Raw genomic sequence first — 6,737 nt, 5'->3', positions numbered from 1 at the left:
GACTGATGGACAAGAACACCTAGATCTCGTTGTACTTCCCCTTTTCCTAACTTGACACCATTCAGATAGTAATCTGCCTTCCTGTTCTTGCCACCAAAGTGAATAACATCACATTTATGCATATTAAACTGCATCTGCCAAGCATCTGCCCACTCACCCAACCTGTCCAAATCACCCTGCATTCTCATAACATCCTCCTCACATATCACACTGCCACTAGCTTTGTTACTTCTGCTAATGTTACTTTTTATCCTTTCATCTAAATCATTAATGTATATTGTAAATGGCTGCAGTCCCAGCACCGAGCCTTGCGGTACCCCACTAGTCACTGTCTGCCATTCTGAAAGGGACCCGTTAATCTCTACTCTGTTTCCTGCCTGCCAACCAATTTTCTATCCATGTCAGTACCCTTCCCCCCAATACTATGTGCTCTAATCTTGCCAACTAATCTCTTATGTAGAACCTTATCAAAGGCTTTCTGAAACTCCAGATACACTACATCCACTGGCTCTCCCTTGTCTATTTTCATAGTTACAACCTCAAAAAATTCCAGAAGATTAGTCAAGCATTATTTCCCCTTCGTAAATCCATGCTGACTCAGACCGATCCTGTTACTGCTATCCAAACGTGCCGCTATTTCATCTTTTATAATTGAATCCAGCATCTTCCCCACCACTGATGTCAGGCTAACTGGTCTATAATTCGCTGTTTTCACTCTCCCTCCTTTCCTAAAAAGTGGGATAACATTAGCTATCCTCCAATCCACAAGAATTGATCCTGAATCTATAGAACATTGGAAAATGATTACCAATGCGTCCAGGATTTCTAGAGCCACCTCCTTAGGTAGTCTGGGATGCAGATCATCAGGTCGTGGGGATTTATCAGCTTTCTGGCCAATCAGCCTACCCAGCACCATTTTCTGCCTAATGTGAATTTCCTTCTGTTCCTCTGTTACCCTAGGTCCTCTGGCCACTATTACATTTGCGAGTTTGTTTGTGTGTTACCTAGTGAAGACGAATCTAAAGTACCTGTTCAACTCGTTTGCCATTTCAGACTAGTTCATTTCAGATGAATACGTGGCTTGAAAATGGTGCAAGGGGGAGGGATTCAAATTTCTGGGGCATTGGAACCAGTTCTGGGGGAGGTGGGACCGGTATAGACAGGACGGTCTGCACCTGGGCTGGACTGGAACCAATGTCCTTGGGGGAGCGTTTGCTACTGCTGTTCAGGTGGATTTAAGCTATTGTGGCAGGGGGATGGGAACAGGAGCAGAGAGACAGAGGGATGTCAAATGAGGGTAAAAGCAAAAAGTAGTAAGGTGAAAAGTAAAAGTGGCAGGCAGGCAAATCCAGGGCAAAAAGCAAAAAGGGCCACTTTTCAACATAGTTGTATAAGGGCTAAGAGTGTTGTAAAAACAAGCCTGAAGGCTTTGTGTGTCAATGCGAGGAACATTCGTAACAAGGTGGATGAATTGAATGTGCAGATAGTTATTAATGAATATGATATAGTTGGGCTCACAGAGACATGGCTCCAGGGTGACAAAGGATGGGAGCTCAACATCCAGGGATATTCAATATTCAGGAGGGATAGACAGGAAAGAAAAGGAGGTGGGGTAGCATTGCTGGTTAGAGAGGAGATTAACGCAATAGAAAGGAAGGACATTAGGCTGGAGGATGTGGAATCGATATGGGTAGAGCTGCATAATTCTAAGTGGCAGAAAACGCCAGTGGGATTTGTGTACAGGCCACCGAACAGTAGTAGTGAGGTTGGGGATGACATTAAACAGGAAATTAGAAATGCATGCAATAAAGGAACAGCAGTTATAATGGGTGACTTCAATCTACATAGATTGGGTGAACCAAATTGGTAAGGGTGCTGAGGAAGAGGACTTCTTGGAATGTATGCGGGATGGTTTTCTGAACCAACGTGTCGGGGAACCAATTAGAGAGCAGGCCATTCTAGATTTGGTATTGAGCAATGAGGAAGGGTTAGTTAGCAATCTTGTCGTGTAAGGCCGCTTGGGTAAGAGTGATCATAATATGGTGGAATTCTTCATTAAAATGGAGAGTGACATAGTTAATTTAGAAACAAAGGTTCTGAACTTAAAGAAGGGTAACTTTGAAGGTATGAGACGTGAATTAGCTAAGATAGACCGGCAAATGATACTTAAAGGGTTGACGGTAGATATGCAATGGCAAGCTTTTAAAGATCGCATGGATGAACTACAACAATTGTTCATCCCAGTTTGGCAAAACAATAAACCAGGGAAGGTAGTGTACCCGTGGCTGACAAGAGAAATTAGGGATAGTATCAAGTCCAAAGAAGAAACATATAAATTAGCCGGAAAAAGCAACACACCTGAGGACTGGGAGAAACTCAGAGTCCAGCAGAGGAGGACAAAGGGCTTAATTAGGAAAGGGAAAAAAGATTATGAGAGAAAGCTTGCAGGGAACATAAAAACTGACTGTAAAAGCTTTTATGGATATGTGAAAAGAAAAAGATTGATCAAGACAAATGTAGGTCCTTTACAGTCAGAAACAGGTGAATTGATCATAGAGAACAAGGACATGGCAGACCAATTGAATAACTACTTTAGTTCTGTCTTCACTAAGGAGGACATAAATAATCTTCCGGCAATAGTTGGGGACCGAGGGTCTAGTGAGATGGAGGAACTGAGGGAAATACATGTTAGTAGGGAAGTGGTGTTAGGAAAATTGAAGTTATTAAAGGCAGATAAATCCCCAGGGCCAGATGGTCTGCATCCCAGAGTGCTTAAGGAAGTAGCCCAAGAAATGGTGGATGCATTAGTAATAATTTTTCAAAACTCCTTAGATTCTGGATTAGTTCCTGAAGATTGGAGGATGACTAATGTAAACCCACCTTTTTAAAAAGGAGGGAAAGAAAAACCGGGGAATTATAGTCTGACATCGGTGTTGGGGAAAATGCTAGAATCGGTTATCAAAGATGTGATAACAGCACATTTGGAAAGAGGTGAAATCATCGGACAAAGTCAGCATGGATTTGTGAAAGTAAAATCATGTCTGCCGAATCTTATAGAATTTTTTGAAGATGTAACTAGTAGAGTGGATAGGGGAGAGCCAGTGAATGTGGCATATTTAGATTTTCAAAAGGCTTTTGACAAGGTCCCACACAGGAGATTAGTGTGCAAACTTAAAGCACACGGAATTAGGGGTATGGCATTGATGTAGATAGAGAATTGGTTGGCAGACAGGAAGCAAAGTGTGGGAGTAAATGGGACCTTTTCAGAATGGCAGGCAGTGACTAGTGGGGTACCGCAAGGCTCAGTGCTGGGACCCCAGTTGTTTACAATATATATTAATGATTTAGACGAGGGAATTAAATGCAGCATCTCCAAGTCTGCGGATGACACGAAGCTGGGCGGCGGTGTTAGCGTGAGGAGGATGCTAAGAGGATACAGGGTGACTTGGATAGGTTAGGTGAGTGGGCAAATTCATGGCAGATGCAATTTAATGTGGATAAATGTGAGGTTATCCACTTTGGTTGCAAGAACAGGAGAACAGATTATTATCTGAACGCTGGCCGATTAGGAAAAGGGGAGATGCAACGAGACCTGGGTGTCATTGTACACCAGTCATTGAAGGTGGGCATGCAGATACAGCAGGCGGTGAAAAAGGCAAATGGCATGTTGGCATTCATAGCAAAAGGATTTGAGTACAGGAGCAGGGAGGTTCTACTACAGTTGTACAAGGCCTTGGTGAGACCACACCTAGAGTATTGTGTGCAGTTTTGGTCCCCTAATCTGAGGAAAGACATTCTTGCCATAGAGGGAGTACAAAGAAGGTTCACCAGATTGATTCCTGGGATGGCAGGACTTCATATGAAGAAAGACTGCATCGACTAGGCTTATACTCACTGGAATTTAGAAGATTGAGGGGGGATCTTATTGAAACGTATAAAATTCTAAAGTGATTGGACAGACTAGATGCAGGAAGATTGTTTCCAATGTTGGGGAAGTCCAGAACGAGGGATCACAGTTTAAGGATAAAGGGGAAGTCTTTTAGGACCGAGATGAGGAAAAACTTCTTCACACAGAGAGTGGTGAATCTGTGGAATTCTCTGCCACAGGAAACATTTGAGGCCAGTTCATTGGTTATATTTAAGAGGAAGTTAGTTATGACCCTTGTGGCAAAGGGATCAGGGGGTATGGAGAGAAAGCAGGTACAGGGTTCTGAGTTGGATGATCAGACTGAATAGCGGTGCAGGCTAGAAGGGCCGAATGGCCTACTCCTGCACCTATTTTCCATGTTTCTATGCCATTTCCTTGTTCCCATCCTAATTTCACCCGTTTCTGTCTTGAAGGGCCCAAATTTGGTCTTAACTAATTTTTTCCTCTTCACATGCCTAAAGAAGCTTTTACTATCCTCCTTTATAATCTTGGCTAGCTTACATTCGTATCTTATCTTTTCTCCCAGTATTGCCTTTTTAGTTATCTTCTGTTGCTCTTTAAACGTTTCCCAATCCTTTGGCTTCCCGTTCATCTTTGCTATGCTATACTTCTCTTTTATTTTTACCCTGTTCTTCACTTCCCTTGTCAGCCACGGTCGCCCATTACTCCCCTTAGAATCTTTCTTCCTCTTTGGAAGGAACTGCTCCTGCACCTCCTGTATGATTCCCAGAAATACCTGCCATTGTTGTTCCACTGTCATCCTGCTAGGGTATCTTTCCAGTCAACTTTGACCAGCTCCTCCCTTATGGTTCCATAGTCCCCTTTGTTCAACTCTAATACTGACACTTCCGATTTTCCCTTCTCCCTCTCAAATTGTCGAATAAAACTTATCATACTATGGTCACTGCCTCCTAATGGCTCCTTTACCTCGAATTCCCTTATCAAATCTGTTTCATTACACAGCAATGAATCCCGAATTGCCTTCTCCCTCGTAGGCTCTAGTACAAGCTGCTCTAAGAATCCATCTCGGAGGCACTCCACAAACACACTTTCTTGGGGTCCCGTACCAAGCTGATTTTCCCAGTCCACCTGCATGTTGAAATCCCCCATAACAACCTTTGCGGCATGCCAATTTTAACTCTTGATTCAACTTGCACCCTATATCCAGGCTACTGTTGGGGGGCCTGTAGATAAGTCCCATTAGGGTCTTGTTTCTCCTACAGTTTCTCAGTTCTACATTTCCTGATTCTATGTCACCGCTCGCAAGGGACTGAATTTCATTCCTCACCAACAGAGCCACCCCACCCCCTCTGCCCAACTGTCTGTCCTTTAGATAGGACGTATACCCTAGAATATTCATTTTCTAGCCATGGTCCTGTTGCAGCCATGTCTCTATTATTTCTACAAAATCATACTTTCCAATTTCCAACTGAGCCTCAAGCTCATGCACTTTTATTTCTAATACTTCGTGCATTCATGTATAATACTTTTAATCCATTACTTCCCTCGCTTCTCACTTCGATCCCTATTGCACCTGGCCATACTCTACGAACCTTCTGCCCCGTTAATTCTGTTGTCTTTCTTAATATTTCTTATTATCTCTTTCCCTTTAACTCCATCCTTACATTTCCAGTTCGTCTCCTTCCCCCCACCCCCCAGTTACTCAGTTTAAACACATACGTGTAGCAGTGGCAAACCTGCCTGCCAGAATGCTGATCTCCCGCCTGTTAAGGTGCAACCCGTCCCTTTTGTACAATTCATCCTTACTCCAAAATAGATCCCAGTGGTCCTACCAATCTAAATCCCTGCTTCCCGCATCAGCTCTTCAGCCATACATTCAGATCCCATATCTCCCTGTTCCTAACCTCAGCAGCACGAGGAACTGGAAGCAAACCGGAGATAACCAAGCTGGGGGTTCAGCTTTTCAGCCTTCTTCCGAGTTATCTGAAGTCACACTGCAGAATTTCTTTCCTCTTCTTCTCGACGTCATTTGTGACGACATGCACTACCACTTCCGGCTGTTCACCTTCACCCTTGAGGATGCCCTGCAATCGGTTCGTGACGTCCAGGATCCTGGCACCAGGGAGGCAACACGCCATTCTTAAATCTCGCCTGTTGCCCTTTCTGTACCTCTCACTATGGAGTCCGCTTCTACAACGGCTCTGCCTGACTTCTGTCTCCTCGGCTTTGCCTCAGCGCCTATTGTTGACTCGCAGACCTGTCCACCTCTCAGACTGGCAGTGTCTTCTGTCCCGACAGCTTCCAAGAGGGTGAACCTGTTTTCAAGAGGTACATCCGCCTGGGTCTCCTGTACTCCAAGCATCCATCCCTTCCTTATCGCCACCCCCTTCTTTCTTCCGGTATCTTCGGTGTAACGATCTCGCTGTAGGTCCTGTCCAGAAAACTCTCGTATTCCCGGATGAACCTGAGGTCATCCAATTGCTTCTCCAGTGCCCCAACACGGTCCTTCAGGAGCTGAACCTTGAACCACTTTCCGCAGGTGTAGCAGCTAGAGGCACCATCAGTGTCCCTGACCTCTCACATCAGGCAAGCATCACACTGAATCAGTTTACTTTTCATCTCTTCATCACTTCTCCCCTCTCCAACTGTGGCATAGTCTCCTCCCTCAACCTCCTCGCCGAAGACTGTCGAGCCAAAGACTCGCACTTTTCTCACAAGGCAATTCCTTCGACAATGCCGCTCCCCGAGTCAAAGCCTCAAAGCTCCACTCTTTTACTGGCGCACTCACTCACTGGCCACTCCACTTGAGTTACCCCTGTTATGAGTGATGAACAGATCTGATGGAAAT

This window comes from Hemitrygon akajei, chromosome 8 (genome assembly GCF_048418815.1).
Source record: "Hemitrygon akajei chromosome 8, sHemAka1.3, whole genome shotgun sequence".
Lineage (NCBI taxonomy): Eukaryota > Metazoa > Chordata > Chondrichthyes > Myliobatiformes > Dasyatidae > Hemitrygon > Hemitrygon akajei.
This window is presented reverse-complemented; position numbering follows the sequence as displayed.